This window comes from Crotalus tigris, unplaced genomic scaffold (assembly GCF_016545835.1).
Source record: "Crotalus tigris isolate CLP2741 ecotype Arizona unplaced genomic scaffold, ASM1654583v1 scf7180000017600.4437325, whole genome shotgun sequence".
In the NCBI taxonomy this organism is placed as follows: Eukaryota; Metazoa; Chordata; class Lepidosauria; order Squamata; family Viperidae; genus Crotalus; species Crotalus tigris.
The window spans coordinates 3,367,134-3,385,996 of NW_024096504.1; positions in this window are offsets into that span (position 1 = coordinate 3,367,134).

The following is an 18,863-nucleotide window of genomic DNA, read 5'->3' on the forward strand; positions in this document are numbered from 1 at the left end:
TTCGAAGACCTCTCAACATGGCCGACAAGAGGAAGTGTCACCAATATTCAACGGAATACCTAAAACTGGGATTCATTCCATCTCCTTCCAACGTACAGCTTCTGTTTTGTCTTCTTTGTGAGAAAACATTTTCAAATGAAGCAATGAAGCCTTCCCGACTGAAAGACCATTTGGTAAGAATTCATTCGGATAAAGCCAACAAACCGGCATCGTTTTTCCAATCCTTAAAGGCCAAGTTTGAGGGTCACAGCACTGTTGGGATGTTATTTGGAAAATCGTCACTCAACGCCGACAAGGGGCTCATTTGTTCCTATGAAGTATCTTTGTTGATAGTAAAATGTGGCAAACCTATTGGAAAAATGCTGATTTTACCAGCAGTGAAACAGATTGTTGCCATCATGTTGGGGCCCAGCGCAAGCACTATCATGCAATCGATTCCTTTGAGCAATGACATCGTATCAAAAAGAATTGATGAAATGGCTGCTGATGTGGAAGAAAGGCTTATTGACACCTTGAAAAATACAGAATTTGTGATGCAGATTGACAAGTCAATGATTCGTGAAAATGAAGCCTTGTTATCAGCTTATGTCCGTTTCATCAATGGAAATGAAGAGATCAGGGAAGAACTGTTATTTGTTCGAAGTTTAGCCACCGACACAAAAGGTTCTTCGATATTTAAAAAGGTTGAAGAGTTTTTTAATGAGAAAAATATTCCTTTGACAAACGTCATGGCATGTGCAACTGACGGAGCTGCATCCATGGTTGGATGATATCGTGGATTTCAAGCTCATCTAAAATTGGTTGTACCTGGAGTTATGACTGTCTATTGCATCGTTCATAGCTAGCATCTTGTCTCAAAAAATTTGAGTGGCCATTTGCACGAGTCTCTACGTTGCGTCATTAATGCCGTGAATAAAATTAAGTTGAATGACTTGAACAACCAATTTTTTCACAAGCTTTGTGAAAAAAATGAAGAGTTTGAACGTCTCCTTTTGCACACCAAAGTAAGGTGGCTTTAAAAAGAAAAGTGTTTGTGGCGATTCCACAAACTTTTTGTCGAATTTCTTGAATCCATTGACCCAAGTCTAAGCAGTTCTCTTAAACTTCGATGTCTGGATGTAGCTTATCTCGCTGATGTTTTTGACAAGCTGAAAGAAGTGAAAGGCCAAGGGAGTAATCTGCTCATTCATTTCCAAATTGGACCTCCTTGCAAGCAATATGAGTCGCCAAGAGCTGTATCAGTTCCAAAGCCTTGGTAATGAATGTGAACTCTAAGGAGAAGATTTGAACTTTTTTGCTGGCACTTGAAGCAACTAAAAGAAGATATGGAAATCAGATTCTATGATCTGATAAATCTGGAAGTGCCCACTTGGGTGCTAAATCCTTTCACAGGAGACTTTGCACAACTTCATCCCAAACTGCAAGAGCCACTGACAAATCTGAAATATGACTGTTGTCAGAATCCAATTATATTTCATCTCTAGTTATCGACTATGGAAAACCCTATTTCTGCCCTCTCTGGATTCTGTCATATGATGAAGGGGAAGGGGGGTGAACAAAGGGGTTTTATGGTCCTCACTTCCTTTGGTACAACTTCAAAAGGGACTGAATGTGGATACTATCAAAAGGACTAACCATAACAATGGGGCCATCAGCTTTCATCTGCTCCTCTCTGAAGTCTCCCTTCCACTGGCAGTGAGGAAAAAGGGGGTGGATATGTAATGCCTGGGATTGTTGCTGGAAAGATGGTAGGGTGGGGTGGGGTTGCTGGGAACCCCTTAAAACCTTGAACCATAGGGCTTGGCCCCCAAGTCCTGTCTAGAATGCCTGCAACCATTTTCTCTTAATAAAGATGCCTGTTGGAAGAAATATTCCAAGAGTTCTGTCTTCTTGAGATGCAAAGTGGGGTGGGTCGCATTTTCAGAGTTACGGCTACGAAGCTTTTTGGGTGAAAATGAGGAACACTTACCCAATATTGTGGGAGGAAGTTAAGTTCCTTTCTAAGTCAAGGAACATGTTGAAGATCTCTGAGCATGGTGATTTAAGAATGCGATTAACAAAAATGGTTCCAGACATCAAGAAATTGGCACCAGCTCATCAAGCATAAGGCAGCTATTGATGTTCTTTTTTTTTTTTTGCTTTTTGTGTACATACATTTTTTTTCATTAATAATTGTCTGAGTTTTTATTGTTGTATTTGCTTGCATTGGATTTCACATTCCAGTTTGAGTTTTCAGCTTCGTTTTCGAATTTTTGTTGTGCTCTGTAAAACATTTTGTGTGTCTCTTTGTATTGTACTTTTTTAGCGTGCACTCCAGTTCAATATTATATTTTCTTTGTGTCTTTTTAATCCTTTTTACATTGTGCGTGACTATATATACCAGTGGTAGCAAGCCTTTTAGAGACCAAGTGTCCCAAAACCACTCCCCCACCCCTGTCCCTACTCCGCCGTGCCCACTGGACCACCCACCACCTCCATAGCCCACCATAGATCACCCAGGCAGCCCAGCAGCACCATGGTGGCCACACCCTCTGCCCCTGCACTGCAGCATCATCTGCATGCAATGGAGTGCAAGGGTGGAGTCTTGTCCCCGCTTCCCGGCTACCATGTCCTTGGCTGCGCAGCATTGTGTGGGCCGTGCCCAGGGGTGACTCTCCTCTGGAGGGCTGCTGGTGAGGTGGCTGTGGGAGAAGGCAGGGTTGGGGCGATGGTGCGTGTGCCCACAGAGAGGACTCCGAGTGCCGTGTCTAGCACACATGCCATAGGTTTGCCACCACTGACATATACTTTCCTCGAATCTTAATTTAGTTTCAGAGTTTTCGTCTTGATATTTTTAGTTCCTGCATTGCGGTTTGTTTTTGTGCCCTTTTTATATTTCTTTTTGCGTCTTAAATTTCACTTGTAATTCAATCATTAAATGTTACTGTTTTTCTTTTCGAGCATTTTACTTTCTTGCAATTGCATTTTGTTTTCAGTGGTCACTACATTTAAGTGTCTTGAATAAATAAGATAATAATGAAATACATGTATCACGAAATTTGGGAATAAAGTGACGGGTGGCACCAAAGTTTTTCACACAGTTGAGATATGGGAAAAAGACTGGAAATAAATTATTTGCATCGATATGTCCTGACGACAATTTTAAAGAAAACAAAAAAAGTGTTTGCATAAATTGAATAATTATTTCCTATGTTGTGATTGAGAGGTTATGTTGGGGGAGGGGGGCGATGACAACTTCCTCATTGGCTCAAGGAGGCGATTCGTTCAAAAAGGTTAAGAACCACTGGTTTAGTGTATAGACCATGGTACCTGTCTCTCACTCTCTTATACAGGCAGCAGTGAAATAGGATGTGAGCCAGAAAAAGGGCCCAGCTTCTGATACAATGGCATAGAGAAGAAGTTATCCTGCTCAAATAAATAACTTTTCTTTCTATTTCTGTCTATCTCCCACTTTAATCAAGAGAAACTAAATCAACCTCTGTCACACCCAAGCCAGCAGTATAAACCAATACATTTCAAATGTGTAAGAAAAGATTCTCTCTCCTCTTGATATTATTCCCTAAATTGTTTCCTTGCAGAAGTAAAAATAGTACATTGTTAAAATTTTTGGCCTTCCTTACTGTAGCAAAAAGGCTTCATGCTATCTCTTTAAACCTCCTATTTCATCTGCTTGATAGAAAATTTTGCATAGATTTAAGCTGTCTTATTTTTCATCTGTATGTGAACTCTATATGAGCTCCATTAGAATGAAAAGCTATTCACTTCTGTCATAAGCCATTCTCACGCTCTGATCTTTCTTTGTTTTTTTGTTTTTTTTCTACTCTTGAAGTTACTCTAATGAATTGCCTGCAGGAGCAGTGCTTTTTTCTAAAAAAAAAAAAAAAAGTGCCGGAACTCACACACATCATACAACCCGCCTTGCCTACCCTACAAGGTTCCATCCCAAAAAGGTGCCAGAACTCCATTCTGGGCATTCTATGAGAAAAAAAGCCCTGTGCCGGAGTATATTAAATGCCAATGGTTTTCTATTACAAAAATGTGTTATGAAATGATCTCTGTGATAACTTCAAGTATGTTAGCCTGTAAATCTTTAATTGTAACCATTGAATACCAGTAGTTATTATTGGTATTCAATGATACTAATTTTTTTAGTTGCCTTATGTCGTTTGTTCAAATATTTATAAATTATGTAGTTTGGTCAACAATGGACTTTCTGAATGCAGTGGTTAGAATGCAGTATTGCAGGCTAACTCTGCTGACTGCCAGTAGTTCAATCTTGAACGGCTCAAGGTTGACTCAGCCTTCCATCCTTCTGAGGTCAGTAAAATGAGGACCCAGATTGTTGGGGAGGCAATATGCTGACTCTGTAAACTGCTTAGCTGAAAGCATTATGAAGCAGTATATGAATCTATTGGTATTGCTATCACTGAAACTGAAGGAAGATATATAAATATGCCAACCCAGGAAACTTGGGGTTCAGACGACTGACCAGGTTTATGTTCTTTCTGTCACTCTTCTCTCATTTCTCTATTGTTTTATATTCTGGTTAGACTGGCCATCAAACTGGAACTATCTTTCACTGGGTAAAGATTTTGTGTGAAGCTATTACTTGAATGTGCTTAATTTTGTGTCTTGCTTGCTTGTATTAATCCTTGAATAAGCCTCTAAATTTGGTGTGATTTACTTTCTTACTGCAGGTTACCAAGTTTGTGCACTGCAGGGGTCCTCAACCTTGGCAACTTTAAGACTTGTGGACTTCAATTCCCAGAATTCCTCAGCCAGCTTTTGAGAATCATGCATCTAGCCACCAGATCACAGTTTTGGCCTGAGTGACCTAGCCTAGGGAAACAATGGTAAAAGTCAAATGATCTTGAGGACTGCAGCTCAATCCCCATAGAAGGAAAGTGAATTCAATATAACTTAACAGTATTATCATGATATCATTCCGCATATATGCCGCCTTTAACAAAATGCCCAAGAGCTTTCTAACAATCCTTCCCACCGTGGAAGTGGGGACCTAAATATAATAGCTCACAGTGGTAGTTTGTTGGGTCTTCATGTCATGAATTCATGAACTTGGGTCATCATTCAGCCAGTAGAGCTATCCTGTTTCCTTCTGTCACTATTTGTATGATTAGTACTACCCTAAGGAGTTACAGGCAGAAGCCAATATGTGTTTTTATTTGGCTAAAATATAATTGATCAGTAACTGGATCAGCATCATGACCTTCTAACACAGCTCCTAATTCTTTCCATTTAAGTAGTTAATATTGTAAGGATAACAAACATTTCTTTTAACAACCAAAAGAGACCGAATCTGGGAGATATCAGATAGATATATTCTGTTAAATTTACTTTAATCACGATTCATGCGTGATCTGATATAGCCAGATCCCATTTTTGCAGGTTGCAAATGCACAGAAAATTTATTCTGTAATAAAAGTGAAATACTTCTGTAATAAAGAATCCAAAAGAAGAATACAACCAATCCTAGAATATGAACGCTGTCTCACTGAGTAGTAAATATAATTCTTAATGGTAGGGCTCAAATATCTCAAGATGTTCCTTGATCCTTATTTTCCTAAAATTCTCTCTACTTTTTTAAATCTATATTCTCCCTTTCTTGACTGATATCTCTCTCAGTTTTAGGATCATTCCTCTGTTAAAGTCATCCCTTAAGATTATTTCTGTCTTCCTGAATACATGTAACTTTTGAAGCACTTTATGTAAATGTTTTGGAAACTTAAATAGAATAATTGACATTGTGAATTAAGGTCTATCAGACCTGCATTTGATGAAAACTAGAATTATGTGGGTTAAATATTTGTACTATTGATTAATCCCTCCACAATAAACAATCGCTTTCTGGAATGTTTTATGATGTATAAGTACAGTTCATGACAAAATTTTGAACAATTTCCCAAATCAGTTGTGATGAGCTAGATCAAGTCATTTGTTTCAGTTGATCAGATGAACTTATATTTTTAAAAAAACACACAAAGAATGGGAGCATTGTGTTACAAAAAAAGCCAGACTGCCTAGGAATAATTTGAGGATTCTTTTTTAAAAAGTGTTTAATCAAAAGTTAGTCCTCTCATTTGTTTTGGGAATATTTCAAAAATCTCTTCCCTAGAGCATTTTTTACATTTACAGTAATTAAACAGCTTGATTCCAGGGAATACAGCATTATTTAACAACTATAGAGTTATGTAAATTGGTTAGATAACAAGCAGGTTTGTTGTTTTAACCAAAAAAAGAGAGAAAGGTATGTTTTCTATTCTTTGCTGCATAATGCTGTAATTTATTCTGCCTCTCAGAAGAAAACAACCTTTAGACTTTCAAGTAAGAAAAGAGAAAGACCTCAAAAATAAAAATAAAAACTGTGTTAACAATTCCAGCTGTCTAAAAATATACTATAATTTTTTTTCTAGAGCTGCAAGATTTATGATTTATTATTTATGGGTAATCTCTCATGTGCTAACAATACTTCTACCCTCCCTAAATCATTTCCCTTAAGAACATTGTTTTAAGTTGTTTCATCACTTGGTGATTGCACTAAAAATATTTTAGATTTCGTAGTATTTTGTTTCCACTTTCTGTTTATATAAAGAAACAATAAAAATGAGTTGTAAATACTTCAGGTTTTTACAGATAAAAGAAATACTGTCTCTTGTAAGTGCAAATGTTCTGTCACATAGATTGGCTTTTGATGGGCAGAAACAAGTCTACTGCTACAGAAAGCAAAGTCAGGATCAGAAATACAACCAACTTTGGCCATAGAAACAGGAGTGTCAAGCAGAGGGGTCTCAAAAAAAGTCTAGATCAGTGATTCTGAAACTTTTCTTCACCACACCCCCACCCTTTAAATACTTTTTGCAGTTGCAGACCATAGACATGAATCCCCAAGACTTAACTCAAGATTTAAATCATAACATTTCTTCAAGCCTTCGCGGACCCCCTGTGATGACATTGTGGCCCTTCAGAGCTCCACTGACCACAGGTTGGAAACCCCTCATGTAGATTATAGCTATAAATGATAGCTATTAAAACCTTGCCTTTGTATGTGTTTCTCATGTCCAATGTGTATACAAAAGGGACAAGACTTTGATTGTGCAGTCATAGCCACTGTGTCTATGGAGATTCTCAGTCATCCAGGTCATACCATTGTTTCCAAAAGGCAAGAAGCTTCATCAGTTGTGACTGGATGGTGGGAGGATAGAAGTACCTGTCAGTAGTTGTCCTTTGATCCCCCCAACATCTAGTCACAACTGATGAAGCTTCTTAGATGAGAAGTGAAACATCTTCCACAAAAAACGGTCACCTTTTGAAAAAGCACCTTTGAATCATAGCCGCTATGTTGACTTTTTCTGATCCTCTTGAAGCTATCCCAGGACAGGAGACTGAGACATGGAAAGATCAGTCCAGAAGTCTTATATGTGTCCCTCTTGCCTAGACATACTCTTAGCTTTTTAGCCTAATTTTTCACAATGTACAAAGGGAATAGTGACCAGTTCTCAGGATTCGACAAATTCCTACATGTTAAAACATGGAACACATGTATCGTTCCACCAACAATGTCAATTAACACAGGAGGTTCTAGTTCAGTCATCATTTTACTTTTATGTGAATTTCTTCCCCCAGCTCCAAACTGGTGGCCACATTAGAGGTTTGGTGGAGAGGGCAAACATCCCTCCTCCAAATAAATGACTCATATTTTCTCCTCCATAGTTTTTAACTTCATAAAATGGATGTGGTAGACAGATTTGCTTCTTCTCTTTCTTAATTTTGGGGGTCTTTCTTCACTGTTGAGTTGATATGCTGTCCACCCATCCATGAAATTTGCTATCCCATTGCCGATCCTGGGTTGCCTCTGCAGTGACCTGATGTCCTTCCATGGTCAGAGGAATGAAACTTAATGGCTATACATCTATACATCTTCTATACTCTGTATATCTTCAGGCCACCCTGAATAAAAAGGAGAGCACAACTTGAAGGACTGCTTTAAGGGCTACTCACAGGCTGAGAATTAAATGAAGACAATTGTTGGTTACAGGGAATGTGGTTCCAAGGAATGTTGATTCCATATTGTTTCCAAGGAATATTTATGCCATGATTAAGTATGGAAAGGGGAAAAGGGGAAAACCTTTCATTTCTTCTGTTCTTCTTTCTGTCTTTCTACCTATCCTTCTCAAATTCCTGTTTTTCAGGCCTTGGTCTACTTTGCCATCTCCTTTAACCTCTCATTTAGTTACCTGCATTTCAATTTTATCATCGTCAGTTTACCAATCTCTTAGGCCAGGGGTAGGCAACCTTGGCTCTTTTATGACCATGGACTTCAACTCTCAGAATTCCTGAGCCAGCTGGCTCAGGAATTCTGGGAGTTGAAGTCCATGAGTCGTAAAAGAGCCAAGGTTGCCTACCCCTGTCTTAGGCCTTCCAGGTCCTCATCAGTATTTATAAATATTCCATGGATATTTAAAAGATGCTTATGTAGACAATGAAAGAGCCCTTTTCCTATTATCTTTATCTTACTTTATCTTACTTTTGTGATGACCAGGACCAAGGGTCATCAATGCTTGACTTAGTCTCAATGAGAAGATCAAGAAAGATTACACACAAACACAAACACACAATATAATACTTTTAAAAAAGAAAGGAGAGAGCAGATTTATTATCCAATCTCAACTCTCTGATGATTCATTTAGCCAACTAACAATTATTGAATTGTTGCTGGTTCAGGTAACTATATGAGGAGGCATTTAATAATCCTATGGTCTAAATGTGATTTTTGTCATTATAATCATTTGCTTTCAAGTCTTAAAAATATCTTGTAATAGCTAAGTGTACTGAAAGACATGCTGAAGTATTTTAAATTGATGAATAAATATAAAAGGAATCTCAAGTGTTTACCCCATTTTATTAATCGTTGACAGCAATCCCAACCTAACATAACCAGCGCTTACAAATTCTATCATTTTCAGTCTAGATTTTGAAAACTTACACAATAAAAATAGAGGGGGGAAATGGTAGAACTCTTTCAGGTGGTAGAAAAGAAAAGGCTTCTTATAATGTGGGTGTATAGATTATGGAAAGAGAAATAGAACAACTGTGGGAAAAGAAAGCAAAGACATTTCCAATAGTAATGTGTCCCTTGGGTGTAATCCCCAAATATCTGGAGAACTACTTGAACACCATCGGCATTGACAAAATCACCATCAGTCAATTGCAAAAGGCAGCTTTACTTGGAACAGCTTATAATATCTTGCAACAATACCTTTAGTATTATTAAACAATATCTGCCTATCCCAGATCCTTGGGAAGCACTCAATACATGGACAAAAACACCAGATCCCATCTGAGTATCTGGATGACTGAGCAACCAAACATAATAAGCCCTCATATTGTTGTTGTTGTTGTTGTTGTTGTTTTTAAAAAACTAAGTTTGTAAACTAAAAGTCTATTTTGGAACCCTTGTAATGGAATATTGTTTGATATACAGTATGCCTTCACTCAATTTAATTGTTCTAAGTTTTGAATTGTTCTAAGAACTGCAAATGTGTTCTTGTGAGGACAAGAGCTTAAATCAAGACAAAGAGAATGTACAGGAGATCTTCCACCAGTAGTGTCTTTTCCACTTTGTGCAAAAAGCAGTTAATCTCTCTGGCTTCTACACATGAGGGCCCTTACTGCAAAAATCTACCATCTAATGAGAGACCTTTTTTTCCTGATGCCAGCTGGTGAAATAAAAATAATCACCTTTGTTGGAGGGAAGCAAATAGAGTCATAAGGTTATGGAAAGAGATGCAGCTCATTTAAAATTCTGCAAGAACATAACTTGATATCATGAAAGTTTTGCTTCTTTTTGCAGATGAGGTATCCAAATCTAATCTTATAATTAGTATTTATCAAACTTGTATTTTTCCCATCTCACCAAAGGTGACTCTAACCTAATAATCTAACCAGAACAAAGAATAGGAATTTGCCTAATTAGGTAAGGGTGATTTAAATGACCAGGAAAACCATTTCTCTTGTTGTTTGATATCACCCATTGTTTCTTCCTAATAATATATTTCAGATTCATTACTTTTTAGAAATCTATTTTTTAATCATTTGTCCAGCTTCGTTTCTGCCTTTTCCTTTATCTTTGCAGTTATTATTCAAGGAGACAAAGCTTTAGGGCAAGGGTCTTCAAACTTGGCCCTTTTATGACTTGTGGACTTAAACTCCCAGAATTCCTCAGCCAGCGTGCCTGGCTGAAGAATTCTGGGAGTTAAAGTCCATAAGTCAAAAAAGGGCCAAGTTTGAAGACCGCTGCTTTAGGGGAATACAAGCACTGACTTGGAGTGTTTGAATGCTCAGTAGGAAGGAAAATCTGTAAGTAGAGATCACTAACATTTTGACCTCCAAGGATCCTGAGAAGCATAATTTAGTAGCTTCATATGTATCTGAGACAGCATTACATCAGAAAGTCCCCCTAAATGTCAATCACTCACTCTAAGGCATTTATTGGTATATTACCTGCAGCTATCAGGAAAAATACCTGGCATTCATACTTAACTTTGCTGCAGAGGTCCATTTCTTTTCAAAGCCTGATTAATTCAGTGTGGAGATTGGTTTCCTTCCTTGGCCTTTATGACGACTTCAGAGGGATATTGTCAGGGTCAAGGTAGTGCGGGATACTGTCAGCTTTGTCCCCCTGATAAAGAGGAGAGATTATGACTTTAAATCTTGAGATTTCCTCAGATTTCGGTGCAAAGCTCACTTGGTGTGAAAAAAAATAATCAAGAAAATGTTGCTGATACATTTGTCTATTTTTGTGGCAATCAGTTATCAGTTTAGCTAAATGTATCACATCTCCAAAGACAGCATAGTTTCCTCTCTCTGGACATTGACAAAAATTCAAATTGCATTTGAAGATGGATGGGAGGGAGGGAGGGAAGGAAGGAATATAAGAAATAAACAAGTTATATATGGGCAGAAAAGTTTTTGTAGGGAACAAAGAAGGCAGAATGATAAAAATAGTATTGACATATAAGCCCTGCCATTTGTGTACATGTTAATATCACAAACATGTACCAAAGGGCAAGGTTTGTGTTACAATGTTGCAACACTTAGAAAAGCAGTAGGTGCTAACAAAGAAGGGTGAGTCCAAAATTAGTTGGGTTTTTACTAACGATCCAAACACACTAAAGTTCAGCATAAAATATAAGAGCAGGCAGATAAAGGAACAAAGAACTTCTGATTGTATACTCAGTTGCCAGATGAAATCAGCCATTTCATTTTCACTCTTTGCATTGTCTTACATACCGTGTCAAGCCCTGTCATGACTTAGAGTCCTAAAAAGAAAAACATTTAACCATTTCTCAGTGGCCCTTGGAGCCAATGAAAACAATACCCCAACTTTGGGGGTTGCAAAAAAAGGGGGAATTTAAAGAATCATTTGGATGTAAAAGAGGATTGCTATCATGCTTGTAGTTTAAAAATAAACTGCATCTCTAAATCTGGCTAAAACAGATATATCTGTTGGCATTCTGGGGTATTTTAATGTTGTGTCTCTCTGTTTCAGCAATGCAGCAAATGGATTCAATGGGGGAGCACTTATTTCCAACAAAACATCCTACCTAAGAACAGACACCTGGTTACATCCCCGCTCAGGTTTAATTAATGTGCTTTTAAAAAAAAATATATCCTCTTAGGGATTTGCTGCTAAGAATACTCTGTAATAGTTGCCAATTTGTAGTGCAGTTGATCCCCTTTTCATATTAATAGGCTCTTGATCTCTTTAGTAAAGCTTATAGAAGACCTTTGTAATTCTGACAATTTATCCTGGCTGTTTTAAGTCATAATTAATAAGTTGAAATAAGAATGGGGATCTTCAGCTTATCAACTGTGGAAGTTACCTGGATGGTTTGGGATCACTTACTGCTACAGTGCAAGCTACTTCCTGAATTGGTTGTGGTGGAAAAGTTGGAAGCTGGGCCCCTGGAGAAATCAACCCAATCCATCATGAGTTTTAAGGTTCTGTATCCATGCTTCTGCATCTTTTGAGGCACCTAATGGGATCCACAGTTTTGCAAGGCCCTACTAATAAATACAGTACTAATCTGATTCTGAAAACAAACACAATTAGCTTTAACGAATCTCAGAGAGGCACTGAGGTCATGCTCTTATATAACAAGTGTTCCAAAACATGTCTCTCCAAATGAAAGTCAACCCTTTACACAGCCCAACTTTTGTCCACACTAGTCAATGTGACCCTGGTTTCCTTTCATTCATGGGATGTGTTTTCTTTGTAACTATTTTGTGAATTACTCCCTTTGCTCACTCTCATTCTCTTTACATTTAACCTTTATAAGCAAATCAATGTTCAAATTTAACTGTTAATATTTATACTTCTAAGTTTTAAATGACCAAAGTTTTCTTTATCTCAACTCATAACAATATCTAGTATTCAAAGTACACATCTTATCTATTTGAGTATATTCTATTTTAATTCTCATGAATAGGTCAAAACCCCAATTTTCTTCAGTCTTATTCTGGCTTTCTTTCTTTGCCAAATCGTCTTCCATGTCCATGCTTTTGATTCATCAAACAAATCTCCCTGTGTTGTTATGTAGATTGTTTGACGTAGAAAAAACCATCTGGTTGCCATTTTTTTGAGAGGACTAATAAATCGTCTCTCTATTTTTCCATCTCAACGTAATTGTCCTGAACTGTTTATCTTCTCTTCAGTCTGTTCTTCTTCTTGATCCTCAGATTCCTTCTGATTTATATAGAAAGTCTTTTCCTTTTTCCATATTGTCAGTCCTTTTTCTGGGTTTTCCATTGACTGTATTTGTTAATCAGTTGAATCTTCTGTCATAATATTTAATTGTTCCACTTTTTCTGTTATATTCTGTGTAGTTGATTTTTTAGTTGTAACCAAAGTTTGAGTTCATATATCTGAGTTGACATCTTATTCTTTTCTGTAACCTCTTATTTCATCAGTAGCTGTAAGAATAGTTTGATGAATTGCTTTCAACCTAGAGAGAATCTGTTTCTGATCTTCATCCATATTCTCTTAGTAGTGTATTAGGTTAAAATCTTTACAATCAGAGAATGCAAAAAAAATTGTCACTGAATATGGAACACAGCTGAGCTTCTTACAGCTGATCTCAAGGTTACATAAATATTAGCTATTGTCTAGGCTACTGGCCAAGTCTCTTTTAAGCAATAACAAATTGTACTATCATGTTTAGCCACAAGATGTCACCCCTACCATTTAAAATTTTCTTTTAAATCCAAAGTTTTTATAATCTTTTCAGTTTTGGTTCTTTTTTATAAGTAAAAACCCAGATCTTCGGTAAAAATAGAAAATCTTTTAGTCCACAAATTTTAAAAAATAGAATTCCAATTAGGATCAAGTTATTCTTTCAATGTTTTAAATTCCCCTGGATAGTCAGTCGCCGCTGTTTCTAGAGAGAGATATAAGATCTCCCTTCCCTCTCCACAGGGGGGAAAATACTTTAAGCAGCTTATGCAGGTAAAAAAAGATAGTTAGGATTTAAGAGAGGTAGATCTCACCCAGGCTAGTCTCATCCGTGCTGCTTTATAATTGCCTGGTGGTAAGTGACAAGCCATATTGCTGTATAGCTGGTCTTCATCCACTGGTTTGTAGGGCTGCCCCAGATCAAGTGGAGGGCTACCTCCCTCCTGCAATCAAGCAGGGATCCCCTCCTTGCTGGTCACCCCTACAGGCTGACTTTTGACCCTTTCCAGGGTCCCCCAGCAAAGCGAAACTGGACGTGGAAGACGGAGCTTGCCTTTCAGACGTCCATGACAGCCGCATCGGCAAACCGGAAATCTCCAACTCAATTCTTGTGTGCTTGTTTTTATAAGCCACTATGTTCATCTGCATGTGTTAACAAGCTGACCAAATTCATTGCTAAAAATTATCATAGTAATAGAAATATTGGACAGATATAGATTATGTTATGTCATAATATGATTGAATTATTTATTAGGGGTTAAAGAGCTACTTGGCTTTCATCTTTTGGGAAAGAAATCCATGCAGATATTAACACAAATGGGAAAAGGTAGGAGTGCCTTTTGCAATTCATTAAAGGAGGACTGAACAAAACAAAAATGCAGACATCTCAATATATAGTTTTCAGAAATAGATTTTAGATGGTTTCCAAACAACAGCTGGAAAGATGGACCAGGATATAATTGCACAATATGCAACACAGATAGTTCTTGATATATGGCCGGTCACTTAGCAACTGTTCAAAGTTCCAGCAGATCTACCTAGGGCAGACATGTCAAACTCGCGACATCATGTGATGTCGCATGACGTATCAGAGCTTTTTTCCCCATTGCAGGCAGTGGGATGGGTGCAGTTTCCTGGTGATACATCCGGCCCACGGGCTGGCAGTTTGACACCCCTGACCTAGGGGGTACTTACGATCCAGATTCAAACTTCAAACAGTCAGCCCCACCCCACAGTCATATGACCACACTTCAGGTGTTTTGCAAGTGGGCTGTATTTACAGCCATTTGCAGTATCCTGCAGTCACATGACCATAATGTATTTTATGATTTTGCCAAAAACCAGCATTTATTTCTGTTTTGTGGCAGCACCATATCCATAGTGAACCATTGGTCCACTTAATGACTGTGGGTTTGCTTAATGACTGCTGATTTCTTAATCACCAATGGATGGATGGAGGGAAGGAGTGAAGGAGGGAGGCATGGATGGATGAATAGGTAGATCACTCAAATAGTGCCTTTAATATATACTGCCTGTAATGCCAAAAAATTCTCAATCAACGTATCTATTGCATCTTGGGAGCTTAATACAATATTTCTGTACAATATTTATTTATTTACTCATTCATTTACTCATTTATTTATTCATTCATTCATTCATTTTATATATGTACATGGGAAAGGTTTTTTTTTTATATATAACAAGTTTTATTAATTTTTCAATTTTTACATCCAGGTATTTAGGAAGCAGCATGGTGATAGGGTAATCAATAGTCCAATAACAGAATCATTCATATATATGTCAGGTTACGTCATTAAGGTTCCCTCTCTATTTCCCTTAATTATTATATCATATTCAAGTAAATACATTTCTAGATGAAGCTCAATCAATCAATATATTTATTAATAAAATTTTACTTATACATATCCAAGTCCTGTTTTTAAGTTTTACTTAATTCCAATTACCATGTTCCAATTTAGCCTTTAACAACCATAATGTTTAACTTCAGGTAACCCTAATTTCCCTCATTCATTACAAGATAATTATCGTATCTAGATACACATATTGCTCCAAAGATTACATTCTTACTTTATTTCACAAATATATTCTATTTCTCGTCCTGGTAGCTCCTCATTTACTAATAAAATATCTTTCATTGTCACGAACCCATTTCCATATTACAATTCAAAGATTTTGGAGCACTGGGGAACTACCAGAGGACTGGAAAAGAGCTGATGTAGTTCCCATCTTCAAAAAAGGAAAAAAAAATGGATCTAGGAAATTACAGAGCTATCAGCCTGACCTCAATACCTCGGAAGATTCTGGAAAAGATAATCAAACAATGAATCAGCAAACTCCTAGAGGCAAACAAAATCACTACTAAAAGCCAACGTGGGTTTGTCAAAAACAGATCATGCCAGACAAACCTTATTGCATTCTTTGACCAAGTAACAAAATTAGTAGATCAGACAAATGCTGTAGATATAATTTATTTGGACTTCAGTAAGGCTTTGATAAAGTAGATCACAACCTACTACTTGATAAGATAGAAAAATGTGGGTTAGACAGCATCACCACCAGATGGATCCATAGCTGGCTGACCGGCTGTACTCAGCGTGTGGTCCTCAATGGAACTGCATCTACATGGAGGGAAGTGTGTAGTGGGGTGCCCCAGGCTCTGTTCTAGGCCCAGTGCTCTTCAACATCTTCATCAACGATTTGGACGAGGGGATAGATGGGGAACTCATCAAATTTGTGGATGACACCAAGTTGGCAGGAATAGCCAACACTCCAGAAGACAGGCTTAAGATACAGGAAGACCTGGACAGATTGAACACTGGGTGCTATTTAACAAAATGAAATTCAGTGGTGAAAAAAGTAAGGTTCTACATTTAGGCAAGAAAAACCAAATGCACAGGTATAGTATAGGGGGTACCTTGCTCAATAGTAGTAACTGTAAGAGGGATCTCGGAGTCTAGTGGATATCACCTAAATATGAGCCAGCAGTGTACTGCAGCTGACAAAAAAGCCAACTCAGTGCTGGGCTGCATTAACAGAGGAATAGAATCAAGATCACGTGAAGTATTAATACCACTTTACAATGCCTTGGTAAGGCCACACTTGAAATACTGCATCCAGTTTTGGTTACCACGATGTAAAAAAGATGCTGAGACTCTAGAAAGAGTACAGAGAAGAGCAACAAAAATGATTAGGGGACTGGAGGCTAAAACATATGAGGAATGTTTGCTGGAATTGGGTATGTCTAGTTTAACAAAGAGAAGGACGAGGGGGGACATGATAGCAGTGTTCCAATATTCTCCAAAGCGCCTGAGGGCAGGACAAGAAGCAACGGATGGAAACTAATCAAGGAGAGAAGTAACCTAGAACTAAGGAGAAACTTCCTGACAGTTAGAACTATTAACCAATGGAACAACTTGCCTCCAGAAACAGTGAATGCTCCAACACTGGAAGTTTTTAAGAAGAGACTGGACAGCCATCTGTCCAAAATGATGTAGGGTTTTCTGTCTGAGCAGGGGATTGGACTCGATGGCCTCCAAGGTCCCTTCCAACTTTATTATTATTATTATAGTTAATTTTCATTTCCATTCTAAATCCTAAATATTAAATCTCAATATCTCTGAAAATCTCCTTAATCCATTAAGTGAAATTCTAAGTCCCATTTTTAAATCTAACTCTGGCTTTCTTTTTGTGCCAAGCAGACTTCCATACCAGAGCCTTTAAATCCTCAGATGGATCTCCCTTCATTCCTATACATGTTGTTTGAATCAAGGGAGAACATCCAGTTATCAATTTTTCAAAGGAACTGGCCCCTTTATAGTTATTAGGTTGTTGCCCTAATAATTCAAGTCTCCATATTTGGTTTGGAATGTTTATCATCAGTTCAATCTGGTCTTCTTCTTCTTCGAGTTTCATCTGACTAGAATAAAAAGTCATGTCCGGTGTGATTGTTATTTGATTGTCTAAATTGTCTAAGTTCTCAATATATTGTATTTGTTGATCAGTTCTTGTTGCTTTTGGAGTTACAGGTACTTTAGTTGAAGTCAGTGTTTGATTCTCAAAGTTCTCAATAGGTTGTATGTATTGTTGTGTAGCATCCCCTTTGATGTTAATTTGTTCCTCTTCTTTTGTTTTTTGGCTTGTAAGTTGATCAGTTGGAGTCTGGAGTTCAATTTGTAGTTTTGGGGTAACATCTTTGGCTTTCACTCTGGTGTTCATTAGCTCAGTGGCTTCAAGGATTTTTTCAAGAATGAGTTTATAGTTAAGTTGTGGGTAAGGTTCCTCCAGCTCTATGGTGATTTAGTGGAGGCTATGTTTAGTAAGAGTCAGCCAATGTCCACCTCCACAATTTCTAGAAATTGTTTTCACTACCCAGCTGTTTCCAATTCTTATCTTTTTCTTAGATAATGTGAAGGGCAAATCAAGGGAGTCAACAGGCCTCACAGTCATAGAAATTCAGTTGTTGTACCAGGCTTAGCCACAAAATGTCCCCAGTAGGCTATGAAATCTTTTTCCAAATGCCAATTAGGCTTTTATCCAGTTAAAAAAAGGAAAAAAAGATATTTTTCAAACTTAATAGATAAGATGATAGGTCTCTATAATAGAAACTTTTTGGAACCCCAAAGTATCAAAAAAATAGCAAAAGGTTGTTTTTAATGATCCATTAGTTCTGTCTTCAACAGATCCAGATTTTTTGCCTGGGGTGAATGTTTTTCCCTGCTTGGTGGAAGAATCAATTCTAAAGCTCACTTACACCTGTCAGTTTTAGTTGTGTGTTCTTTTCAGATCACTTTTCAATAGCTTGCTTTTTCAATTTGCCTTTAGTTTTGGCTTTGAAAAAAAAGGTTGTGACTCACTTAGATTACTTGCTGTTTTTAAAAAGTTTAGGGTAAAAGTTTGTAATAGTTTTATCAATTTGCAAGGAGTGACTGGGAATCCCTCATAAGAGGCTGATCAGAAAAGAATTAAATACAGTGATTCATAGCCTCTATTAAAATTAAATTAATGGAAAAAATAATCTATGTGAGCTCAAAAGCTGTTATTTTGTTTAAAGAGGGAAGTCATGGTGGAAAGGTTACAGCAAGAAATAAGAGAAGTAATTTTAAAAATATATTAAATGTCTCTTCACAATGCTTGTAATCTTTCCTCATGTTAAAGGTATTTTTAATCTTACCCTTTTAGTCCAGTAATTCTCAAGCTTGGCAGCTTGAAGGTATGTGGACTTCAACTCCCAGAAGGGAGACTGTGAACTGTAGTCCTGTCTAAGGCACAAATCCAGTTAGGTAATCTTGGGCCCTACGAAGGAGGCAATGGCAAACCTTGCCAAGAAAACTGCAGGGATTTTTCCAGGTAGTGTCTGAGAATCTGAATGGAAGAAAATAAATATTATTCAGCTCTTGGATTTGCTAATTACAATCATAAGCAGTCTAGAAAATACTATGTAAAGTGCTAAAGTAGTTGGAATTCTGCCTCAGTAAAGATAAGAAACGTTTTACAGTGTAATTGTTTTATTGTTCTGATTCTTTTAAAGGTCTAGTTAACATGCCCAGAGATTTTGTTGATTGAATTGATTGAAAAACACAAAATAATTAATACA